The sequence below is a fragment of the Lonchura striata genome, chromosome 11, assembly GCF_050655825.1.
Source record: "Lonchura striata isolate lonStrDom1 chromosome 11, ASM5065582v1, whole genome shotgun sequence".
In the NCBI taxonomy this organism is placed as follows: Eukaryota; Metazoa; Chordata; class Aves; order Passeriformes; family Estrildidae; genus Lonchura; species Lonchura striata.
Genome location: NC_140713.1, coordinates 12,227,784 through 12,240,797, shown reverse-complemented (window position 1 = coordinate 12,240,797; position 13,014 = coordinate 12,227,784). Strand labels below are relative to the sequence as shown.

At 34.7% G+C, this 13,014-nt stretch overlaps 1 long non-coding RNA gene across 4 annotated transcripts in view; it reads right to left on the bottom strand.

Moving 5' to 3' along the window:
- LOC110473527 (uncharacterized) overlaps window positions 1-13,014 on the bottom strand; it is a 152,326-nt gene that overhangs the window by 87,480 nt on the left and 51,832 nt on the right. For all 4 annotated transcript variants that reach the window (XR_014957875.1, XR_014957872.1, XR_014957873.1 and 1 more), the window contains exon 3: window positions 8,111-8,247. This is a non-coding gene — a long non-coding RNA (uncharacterized LOC110473527). The remainder of the gene's footprint in view (window positions 1-8,110; window positions 8,248-13,014) is intronic.

The window sequence follows — 13,014 nt, the reverse complement described above, 5'->3', positions numbered from 1 at the left end:
GTCCTCAGAGGACAGTTTTGAGTTGCCAAACGCTATAAGTGCTTGCATATTCAAATGAAGGTTAATTTTGTTCATCTTCAGTAAAATTAGATTACTATTTTTCCTTAGTGGTGCACTTTTTAATGTTATCCTTCTCTGATCTTGAAATATAGTGTGAGAACATAGATCAAATTCTTAGCAAATTATCCTGCCAATGTTATCACAGAAATGCACAATTAGCATGGATTTGTCTTAAATAAACTGAATTTATCTTTCTTTCTTGGTTAGTGTACCCTTGCTGTAGGAGAAACTACAGCACAGATTTGTTAATGGACTTATTCTAAAGTCTTGGTGAGCAATGAGAAGAACCCTCATTTTTTTTTTCTGGAAGACTTTAGAGAAGACTACAGTGATAGTATGTAGAGACTTCACTAAATATTACATGTGAACAGATGTAAAAAGAAGTAATCTAACCAGTTCATACAGAATGATAACTGCACTCAAAACCTTTAATAAATATTTCCTAAAGGGATTACTGAGTAACAAGAATGTGGACCACAAGAAAAACTAAATAAATTATTAGTAATGTAGGAATGATAATTAGATGGGTTATTTTAACCACCATACACCAACTTATACTAAACAATACATACAAATACCAGCAAAACCTAGGAAATACTAGTAATCTCTCCAAAATACTTAGCAGTATAGTATTCTTGTATTACACTTAATAAAAGTAACTTCACTGACCTTCAGTAAAACTATTCTAGAATTTCTCTGAATAAATAAGATTTTCAAAGTGAAATTACATTCTACCAAATTTGCAATATTGATGATTTTATATGTGATAATGAATATGGATGATACTGTAAAATTGCAAGGGTGTTTTCTTTCTGGGTTTTGTGGCTCATTTTGGGGTTTTTCTCAGTGAGTATTTTGAATGCAAGGAACTACAAGATAAAACTTACTAAAATTACAGCAATTATATTTCTATAAGACAGTCCAGGAGTTTTCTATCAACTCTTGATTTCTCTTCTTTTATCTCTTCTTCTTCACTTTTCAATTTGCCCCTTTATGATGCTCCCCTCTTTGTCCTACTACTCTTGTATTCTTATTCCTTCTTGCCCTTGCATCTGTTTCTACTCTCCATCTGTTTTGCTGAACAGGTTGCAGAGCAAGTTATATAATAACTTTCAGATTCTCCTGCTGAAATTGGCTGCAACCAGTCTGCTGGTCCTACACTTGCTGAGTCAACCTGCTCTCTTCGACATAGTCCTTCCAGTGTACGAGACTGACAGGGGCACTGCTGTTTCAGCAAAGTCATCACTAATAAAGGTGACAGTAGGCAGCTGCAAAAGTAAACTAAGAATTAACTTCAAATTGAAATTTTTGTCTTTTTTTTTTTTTTCTCTGTAGGCTTCTGAGCATGAAGGTTTTAAGTTGTTTTATGATGTGGTTGCACATAGTGGAGGAAAGATGCTCCACTACAATCTCTTTTTACACTGGACAACCCTGAAATCAACTCTCTCAGAAGACATTCTTTAATGTGTTTTCTGATAGCTACTGAAATTGAAATGAATGGGAAACTCAATTAATGCATTATTTGTCTTAATCCTGCAAAGGCAACAGTCTATGATCATTGAAGTCCATAAAGCTGTTCTCAGTGGCAGAGGATTAACACCTACAGGTAGAGTTGGAATTGCTATTTTTCTCCTAATTTTTCCACACTGATATACTTTATATCAGACCAGTTGCCAGTGTCTTTCAGTCTATTTTCTTCCTCAACTATCACTCTCCCTCCTTTCGCACTTTCTTTGGTCTTTATCTTTTCAGTTCCATTAATCACATTTTGTGGCATTACAGCCATTGCTAAGAAAGAATACCAATCTTACATATTGTGGATATACTTCAAATTTTCATAAATCTTTAACCCAAAGTTCTCCTCCCTGTTCTTTGCATGTGTATATGTGCATGTAAGTATTTATGCACACATATATGCAGTACCTGTCACAAGAAGCCCTCAGTGACTCGAGGCTAATGCCAATTAGAGAGCCAAGGATTGTATCATTCGTTCTGATCTCTCACACTGCTTCATTAATACTTGCTTATCAACATAAGCCAGTACTTTTCATCCTTCTGGGCCAGTGCCAGCACTACACTGCAGTTTGACCAAGTATACTGCACAAGGTGCACATCCTCTCATGCCCTGATACCCTGTGCACAGCTGCCATCTCCTTTTTAACCTCTCTCAATGCAAATGAGATGGGGTTGACAGGAGAGCTCAAAAAGATTTTAGGAGGTAAGATTTTTGTACAATAGGTGACCTTATTATTAATTTAGCATTTTCTTCATTTTCTTTCAGCCTCTCCATTCTTTGATTCCACTTTGTAGTTTTCTTTCCAATACTTCACAAAATTATATTCTTGAATATGCTCAAACATATTTCTCATCCTCACAACAAAACACCTAAGGTTTTGATCTTTGTTTTTTGGTTTTTTTCCTATCTTTGTTTATTCTGTTATTCAGTATTTATCCCCATTCCATCTCACATGGCCAAAGCAGATTTGCCCACAGTCCCTCAGATCTTCTGAAGAAGATACAGACAGTATCACATATCCCACCAGGAACAAGGTGTGAATTCATGGCTGTTGATCCTGCTCAGAGACAGTCGACTTCATGGGAAGGACACAATTCCATATGCAATCTAGCAGTGCCTGCCACCAAATCCATGTCCTACTTCATGGGTAGCCAGATGAGGTATCAAATATTTCTTCCTGACCTGCTTCTCCTCTTTCTCATAACTTTTATAACACTGAAAAGATTCATCCCATCTCATAAATGAAAATGTTTTTACTTCCTTTGACACAAAGGACCTAAAGATTCTAAAGCAGTTTATACTTCCTGTGGTTTCACTCCACTTTCCAGTCCCAATATTTCTTATAATGTCACTGGATATTTTTCACCTTGTTATATAATAAATTTTAAATAACAATACTTCAACTTTAATATATGGCGATTCCTGAATTTTGGTACTCCTTCTTTCACCATCTTTATGTTAACACTAAGGAATTAATGACTCTGCTTCAATTTTATCTTGTTGGATGATAATGAGTTTGTAATGACCAAATAGTTAGTGATTGTGAAACACCTTTGGTACCTAGAAGCAGTAGGTACTAAATCTAAAACATTACATAAAAGCTATATATTAACAGTACTCTTGTTTAGGTGTGTCAGACTGAAAGAATTAACAATATGCAATAATTTAAATAAAAACAGGCCTGTGTGATAATCTATGAATAAAACAGTTTAAAAAATAATCAAATATTCATGTGATTAAAGATAGAGGATTTCTGATATGGCAAAAGGAAATTCTTTTGGTTTAAATGGCTGCCTAATCTCTCAGTCTATCTGTCTAGATCACATTCAAGTGAAAAACACTTTAGGAGCACAATGTCTGTAAAGCCATAATATCTGATCCTTTAAATTTGAGTATATGTTAGTGACTCTGGCACCATACATTTTCACTGTATAACTACTTTCATTTATAAGTTATGCTGTAAAAGTGAGATTGCACTGTAAACCCTTCTCCTTTGCAATGAATAAAACAGAGGAGTTTCAAGAAATGCTTCTTGAGCTGCAGAAGCTGTAAATCAGTGGAATTACAGCATGTGGAACAATGCACATCTCCCAAAATGTTTCTAGAAAAGAATGCTTCATCTGCTTGAAACTTACTAATAAATGGAATCAGATTTAAATGTATTTTTAAATAATTGAGAGTGTATTATATAGAAAGATTTTGTAAATCAAAGTATTTCCACTGTTTTGGCATGACTGTTACAAATCTGCATTTCCAGGAATGTTTTCTTTTGCACAAGCATTCTGTTGCAGTGCTACTTCCCATTGCATTTAAATTTGCTTTAAGAGAGTACAATAGTTGTTAGTGATTTATAGTGAAGTAAAGAAGAATCAAGCCAAACATTTCTCATTAAATCTCCAGTTTACTTTGACTATGCCTCACTTCATCATTTTGATAATACTTCTCAGGAGAATTCACAAATCAGTATTTATGCTAATTATTTCAAGATTTTTATAAAAACTTGCTGTCAGTGCATTGAGTAATGAAAGAGGTGTTGAAAAACGCAGCATTTCAAGATGGCCTATTAGAATAGCAGCCTATGAAACTTTTGTTTGACAAAGGGCTGAGGCAGTTCCAGTGCTCATTCACTGAATTTTAAAAGTATGAGAGGATTAAAATTTTGCGTCATGAAATCAGCATTAAGACTGAAATTTACTGAGCTCCCCATCCCAACATACAATCATGGAAAAAAACCAAAACCAAAAACAAACAAAAGAAGTTTTTAATTCTATTATAATGAAAACCCATTAAAAGAAATTAAAAGCAAATTTTAAAGGAAATTATAAAGTCCCATGTCAACAATTTCAAAGACTTGTTATTTATTTTAAATTAAATTCTGGAACAAAAAAAAAAAAACCCTGGGTTTTATGAATCATTTCAAATTCAACAGAACCATGTAGATGAGAATAACATAATTTTCATATGTTTGTGTTTGGGTTTTTGCTCACAGGTGAGCAGATTCCTACCCCAAAGCCTTAAATAAGTCTCTTGCTCTCTATCTAAATAAAATCCCAAATGCAAAACGAAATTGTATTTCTTAATATATATCAGAATTTTGGGAAATAACATTCTTCTTTTAAAGGCGGAAAGGGGTTCTGTCTCACTGAAATAAATGTGTAGGTTTGGCAGGAATTGCCCATTTATTGTGTAGTGAAAGCTAAATGAAAAACTCAACTTAGTGATATAGTTTTCATTATTTCTGGTAGGTTGGAGTCTAAAAGCTTCAGTTGAAAGGCAACTGTGTCTTTTGAGCCAGGTAGTGTCCTAATAAATATGCAACACTTTGTTCCTTTCCCCGGTGAATCTCTAATTATTCTCCTTACAAACTGCAGTAGCTCAGGGGAGAGTAATGATGTAATGTGTGTTTTTGCATAAGTCAGGGAGGGTGAAAGATCTGTCCTGCCAGAACACACTGAAGTCCACTTTCTAGTTTCCATTGGGTATAGAGATGGCTTTCCAAAAATCTTAATGGGAAAAAAATTCAAGGGAAGCAGTAACTTTGCAAGGAATAAGTAAAATTCTACTATGGTTAGGTTTTGAGCTTCTAGATTTTCACAGCTCTCATAAGCAGCACTGTATTTGGGTTTATTTATTCACAAATCATGGTACGTTACAATACAGATTTGATCTCATTCAGGGTTAAACCATGCCAGAGTGAAAAACTATTATGCAGTAATTGCCTTTATATAGCTTCTGGAAGAATTTGGCTTTCATCTCCTGTCTCATTATTCACCTTACTGCAGATCTGTGGGTATAAGAACCATAAAATATTCCAAGTGTCCTATTATTGTCCTATTACTGAAATGTAACATGACTGTCTACATTCAGATTGCTACTTGACCACTTTGGGTCTGGAAGTTGTTGCTATGAACAGCAATGTATTTTTCTTTTATACATGTCAAACACCAACACTTTGGAGTCCTTTATCATAGGAACTAAAAAAAAAAAAAGTCTTAAGAATCATTAAAGGTAGGAAAATTTCTTTCTTTGAAACAGAAGTTACCTACACAACACCCCATCATCAGGAACACAAGATGTGTAATTAAAATTCTGAACAGAAAAACAGAGTGCCCTAATTATACAGAGCCAATGAAAAATGGGAGAAGTGTTTGAAATCTTTCAAGCAGACAAGGCAGTGATGCTCAGTAAAAAAACAGGGGAAGGTCGCATTAAGTTAACTAAAAAATAATGAAACAAGAGAGTTCAAATACTGCTTTCTGGCAGCAGACTACAGAGATTGGAAGTATTTAGCCTATTTTGGAAACTAGTGGAGTCTTCTTTCAAAGACTTTTTTGGTTTTAACACTTAGAAATTTGCACACTTTATGAAGAACTTCAGTCAGGAAGTACAACAGATTCATTCCCTTTCTCCTCTATCTGATCTCTTTGCTATTGCCTTTGAACTCTGGATAAACTGGATTTGATTTTAAGTTGCATATCTATTGCCTCTTCATATGGCCTCTGACAGGGCACCTATTTTGAAATAGGATGTTTATACAATAAAGAAATTTCACTCTTCAAAAAGACCAAAAAAACATCTCACATTAAATACAAACCTGTGATATGTCTGTTTTGAAGAGCTATGAAAGGAACAAAAGAAAATAGGTGATATTTTAAACACTAAAAGCACTCATACATGTCACCCAAATGCCATTAACACTGAATTCAACAAAAAGATTTGTTTGAATGAAGACTGCAGGATTCACCACCAAACCCCTTTCTAAATGGGAAACCTATCAATATGCTTTTAGTCTGCACACATTTTATTGTGTTCTTCATAAAGTCAAAGAGAATTTGAATTTATACTAGAGATGAATGAGTAGAACTCTGCAACTACACTTACATCAGCTCTGCATCAGGTTCTATTTTAATACACACAAAAATCATAATGAAGCAATTGCAAAACATCACACACAAAAGGCCAGGAAATGACAGCAGGAGTCACAATGTACTTTATTCCAAGTAGCACACACTTAAAAATCTCACACACATCACTACAAATTCTGCTAAAGGCCAAGTAAGATGCTCAATATGACCTATTCCCCTTAAAGAAGTGGTCTGTCCTATAAGATAACTTAAAGTTTACTTTAATTAATTTATTGTGTAGTACAGTTTTTTCTTCTCTCCTCCAGAGCTTATTTTTTGCCTAGAGCTAATTTGCTATTATTAACTGGGATAAAATTTAAAGAATAGGAAGAAGAGGTAAAAGTTTATAAGAGTAAAAAAATCAGTGTAGACACTGAATGTAAATGAGAACAAAGGTCTGTGTGCTAAGATATATAGTTAGGGAAAAAAAGCTAAGATATCAGAACAGAGTTGCTGTTAATGGAAAAAAAATTCAATTCTCCCTGGTAGACAATGTTATATAACAGTTGGGGTTTTTTTTTCAATTGTTTGCAGACATGTTTTCAGCTTTTAGGTTAATTATCAAAATCCCTGCTCCTTCCAATTTTCTCTAAGAACACTCTCATCCACTGTGGCTTATCTACCAAAGATACCCTTGTTAAGAAACATAACATATATATGCAGTATTTTTCAAAAATATCTGTCAATAATGAAAAACCAAAGTACTAATGAAAAATAACAGCCAGAGGCAAAATTACAGTAACTCAGATGAAAAATGTGTAAACAAACAACCCCACAACCCTGCATAAAGAAATCAAGTATCTAGCACTTTAAAAATTTCCTTCTGAGAGGTAGAAATTGTTTAAAATACAAACAAGGCTTTTCCACATACATTATTAAATCCATTGTGAAAATTCCAACAATAGTCTCTGAAACAATTACAAACATTAAGAATTATAATTAACTTCTGTTTAAAAAAATGCCACACATCTTTCCTCTACATCAAAGCACCTTACTGTAAATAACTGAAACTAGCTGATTCACAAAAGGTCTTTTGTTATGGTAGTTCCCAGGTTTGCTGTTCTGACAACAGAGTCTTTCACCGAAGGTTCAAAGACAGTAAAGGGAGTAATATAAATAACAGGTATGAAAATGACAATTAGGAGGAACAGTACAAGCAGTAAAGGGACTGTCATAGTCAAGTCAGGAAAGTAAAAACAGGTTGTAAAAGGAGTAATGTCTGTAATATTAGTGAACATGTTTTAACTACTTCTAATTTCAACAGCTCAGCTGGGGAGTCTGCTCCAAGGCAGGAAGGCAGTGTTGTTGAAAGTCAGGAACACAGCACACTCAATTCCACATTTGATGGGTTCATTCATTGCAGGGCTGTAATGAGGCAGCTTTACGTTAGCTCAGGTGTGTTTACAGCCACACATCCCAGCTGTCTGAAAGGATGCCTGTAAATTTTGGGTAACAATCCCAATGTCATAAGTGAATGTCATAAGTGGGGTAGTAACAGTCTCAGTGTCCTGAAACCAGCCAAGATCTAGATAGGAATCAAGCACCAGCTCCTGACAAATAAAAAACCCAATCTATAACCCTATATTAGGGTAATTACCTCCCCAAAGAAGTTAGAGTTTCAAATTCAGACCTGAAATTAAGACTCTTGCATTTACAAGCAGCTGTAGACACACCTCCAGACAGCAGGAACAATTTCTTCACAGAAAAGGTTGTCAAGCATTGAAGCAGGCTGGCCCAGGAAGTGGGGAGTCACCATCCCTGGAGGTACTGAAAAAGATGTGTGAAAAGTTAAGCAGTGAGGCAGCATTTCTCACTCATTAAAGTCACACCAGCAGATCATCTGGTAGTCAGTACCCAGGATCCACCCTGCAAAGTGAGTAGGACAATGCCTGAGAAATATTTCTAAGAAAATGAGTGCTAATTAATAATATTTACAGCACTTCCCTGCTTTTATTTCATTTGAACTCCTTACTGTAATTCCTTTGAGCTTTACCTTACAAAGGCAAAAGCTAAACAGAAAACAGTCAGAAATATTCAAATATGCCTTCATTTTTCCTACAGTTTTCTAAAGATGCTCAGTCCTGAATCTTGCAGACTACAGACTTTCAAACATACAGACGTTCTTTGACCCAGAACCTGGATTATTTGAGTAGTCTATTAGCTACTTAATTTTGGGAGCATGTGACTTTCCATGGGGATTTTGATGTGAACAGCATACAAGGAGATGCCAGAGGGGAGTCAGAGTACCAACAGTGCCTGGGAGCTTGGTTCATTGTAGCAGAGAGCTAGTGAGCTATAATTTAAAGGGTCAAAAGCCTTCTGTTATTTTCTTATGAGGCTTTTCTCTTTTGATGACTGTGCTAACAGACCCTGTTCTATTTATTCATTGAAATTTATGTTTATATTCCATGTGAGATGCTCATCTATCTGCCAACCTGTGTCAGCAAAATTATAAACCTGTCAGAGACACTGTATTTTAGTAGTAACCTACACTGGCTGTAAAAAACAAATGCAAATGTTCAGACAATTACTTATATGCAATGAAAATAGCACTTCCCAACAAATAATGCTGCCAAATAAAATACTGACACTACTCATCTTCAAAACAACGAATTTATATCATCTACTTTGAGTTTTTTTGAAAGGCTTTATTTCATTTACTACCTCAAGAAAATTGCAGGCATTTCAGACACATTCAGATTGTGGTTAAACATAGAACCTTCCTGAGGCATTTTGCAAAGCTATGCTGCAATTCAATACAGTTGACTGAATTCAACCATACAAAAGTTATCTCCTTTAGTCCATAGGTGTCAACACACTTGAAACTGCAATATCAGTATATAGGTAGATATTTGCATATTTACATGATAAAATCCTTGCTTCTGCTCAAGCAGCATTTTTGCCTTGTAGTGTTAATTCTATGGCTTGTCATCTTCGTGGATTGTGTTATTTACTGCATAGAATTAATTCAAGTCAGTAACAATGTAATACATGATGGGTAGGAGAGGGGAGAGGAGCCACAGATCCCTTACACAGACACTCCAATGAAGAAAACTACCTCAGGATCTGTCTTGGCTTTAACCTTGCTTTTTAAAGGTGAAGCTGTACTAAAATTTATGCCCTAATGCCTCTGCAGAAGCCTTATTTGGACAGTACATTTAAAAATGTGGTTTTTATTCTTTGCTAAACCTTTACAATGCATGTTGCTCATCAAATAAGAGATTGAGAGAGCTTATCTGGTGTATTTTCTTGCCCCAAGGCTTTGTGGAAATGTGCTTTTTGCCAGGGTACTGTGTGTGCATCCACAAGAACCAATTAGTGTCTAAGGCTTTAAATTAGTTATAAAATTAATCACAGCATATTAGAAGAATAAAACAGCACTTGTAATATGTGCTCATTTTATAGATAAGCTAAATTAGCGTAGCCATTGCAAATCAACTCTATTTCAGGAGTTACATAGACAAATAGATCTCATCCTTCAGCCTTTGTATGTATGAGGATTATGAAGGATTTGATTCATAATAGCCAGACTAATTATATTTACACACTCAGGACATTCTTTGATATTAGTTCAAATTTCCACTCAAGAAAAATACAAGATATTTAAATGTATAAATTCATATATCTCTTGTCTGTTAAATGCTATAAAGTGATATAAAAATCCTCTTTGGTTTTTAAAAGAAGGTTAATGTTAAATCCAGGTACTTATTTTTTAATTAGCCTTCCATTGAAAATGAAAATTTAACATGTTGTCTTTCACTTCAGATACTTTACATTCTCCTAGTTAAATTGTATTTAATAATTGAAAATAATACATATAGTTTTTCCAATTGAAAGTTTCTTCTCAAGAAGGATCTTATCAGTAAGTCAGCTACTTCCTTAAGATTTTATTTAAAAATGTGTAAAAGTTTGTAGTGAAAAATATTTTTAAAAAAACAACTTTGCAATAAATAACATTTGCACTGTTGACTAGCATTTTCAGAAATATAAAATTTTTAATTTAACCATAAATAAATCCATGGTTTTCCAATAGAACTTCTACTGGTGGTATCCAAGTCTCACTAATGACAAAGGAAGATAATCTGGGAGGAATAAAAGCAACAAAGAAACTTGAACAGAGACTATAGAAGCTGGTCTAGAGTCTCCCTGTTTTATATGTAAATAGATGAATGCATAATTATTCTTACATAATCTCCTTGAATCTTATTTATCCCAGTACTCATGAGTTTCTCTGTAGCTTCAGGTATCCTCAGGTGAGTGAGAGAATAATACAAGAATGGAAGACTGAATTTCACTCACTCAAAAAAATCTGAGGAAAGTTCTCTATGAGCTTTCACTCCATTCTTGGGTTTAGATATTTATACTTCAGAGAAAGAAGTTCTATTACATCTACACAGTTGTAGACAAATTTTAAAAAGACCTAAGCATGCTGAGGGCCAAAGTCTTTTAAAATTTGGGTCGTAGGTGTCACAATGGGAACTGTGCTGGTGAGTGTATTTGAAAATCTGGTCCTGATATGCGTGCCCTAGTTGGAGTTATGATCTTTTAAAATTCTGCCTCCAGCTTCAAATGCTTAAAAATTAGGCTTTGGACTCTTCAAGGTTTATTTTTATTTAACAGATACTTTTCAGAAGGTCTGAGCTTCTACAGTTTGTATTCAAGCACATATGATCACTGGATATTCAGCATGTATGAATTACAGGCCTATCCTCATTTCTAGATATTACTTATTGGAAATTGTCATTCCTTATAGGAAAATCACGAAGTCTGCTTTTCATATCCCTTTCTCATCCACATTCTTCAACAGTGTAGCTTCAATCTAATTTCTCTTCTTTGTGGTTCCTGTAGCAGTTATACCTGGGTCAAATTACTTCTGCATACTCATTATAAAGACATTCTAAATGACATAATATGCTCCAGAAAAGCTTTTGACAAGACAGACAGCCAAGGGACTGAGAGGTGATGGTCTTTTGCCATTTCTGAGTGATGCGGCTGCCAAAACTCATGGACTTGAGGTTTAACCTTGCACAGACAGTGATCTGTCTTCATGAAAACCAACTGTCACATGCACATGCCTCAATTTCACAGAGGAAGCACTGGAACTGTAAAACAAGAGAACCTTGGACATCACTAAAAAGAAAAAATGTGTAGAGCTTTCAGGGCCTCACCAACATCTAAAATTAACTCTGAATCACCCATGTGGATATATTCTCATGCAAACAAATTTGCCACAAGCCATAGCAATTACAATCTCCCATGGCCAGCACAAATGCAAATGAAAGTTTCTTTCTCTCACTAGATCTTAGAAAGCTGCTAACTCTTTATTAGCACAGAACCACTTTTTATCTGCAAGGACAGAACAAGCTGCCATGCCAAACACGGTTTGAAAGGATAAGAAAGCATTCAGCATAACAAAACACGCATTTTTAAAGAAGGTCAGTATCATTTAATGCTTCTGCTCTGTATTGAGCAAATCTATCTCTTCATTTTTCCATCACCCTCACAGAAAATATAAACAGCCATTAGGATCCAGAAGGCCTAAGGGAAATGCAGAGTTTTAATTGCTTTGCCTTGGGAGTGTTGCAAAGTTGGTCTTGCACAATGAATACTCTGACAGCTCAAACAGAGATTTATCTGTGAAATTAGAACTGCTTTAAAAAGAACACACATGAACCTGACAGAAAGTACTGACTGAAGACACAGTATAAGCTTATTAAACAATATAAATGAAGGAAGGATGCATCCGCAGCTGAATTGTCGTGTCCATCTGGGACCCTTTTATGCTGACAAGAGCAACATATTATTGAGTGACAGAATTTGGGAGAATTTGGAAGAATGCAAGGAGAATCATTACTGCTTTGTACAGAAAATAAATGTATTTATTGCCAGACTCTTTCCTTTTTTTAATCTGGTGAGAGCAGACGAGCACAATGTTAGTAATTTAGTATTTTTAACTGGAGAAAATACAAAGCTGATCATTTATTGCCTTATTACAAGCAGTAATCTTAATTCTGGAGTCAGAGCAAGGATGGAAAGACTTTTAACACCATATATACAGTACCTACAACAATCACTGCTTGGACATTCAGCAATTAACACAAATCAGTAGTAACTACCTGGTTGCTATTACACCAGTTTTGAAATACAGGGGTCACTGCTACTCATGGCACAGTGTGCAAAACACCCCATTATGCACATCTGTATAAAAATACATTTAAGGGAAAAAAACATTTTCCCACTTTCTAAGTATTTCATGGCAACTGATGTTATTTTAAAAGACCTTCCTATTTAAATAAAATCTTTAAATGAAATTTTATGATTTTATTTTGAATTTTTTAAAAAAGAGTGATTTAACATTCAAGACTTCAGTGAGAAAGCTAGAGAAAATTATTTATAGATGTTGGTTTGGGGTTTTTTAATAGGTTCATTATTTCAAACCAAACTCAGGTTATTTACATATCAAAACTGTGCAATACTGCTTCTTAAGGGCTGTTTTAGATGACAGCACAATAATGGGAAGATATGACCAAGGTA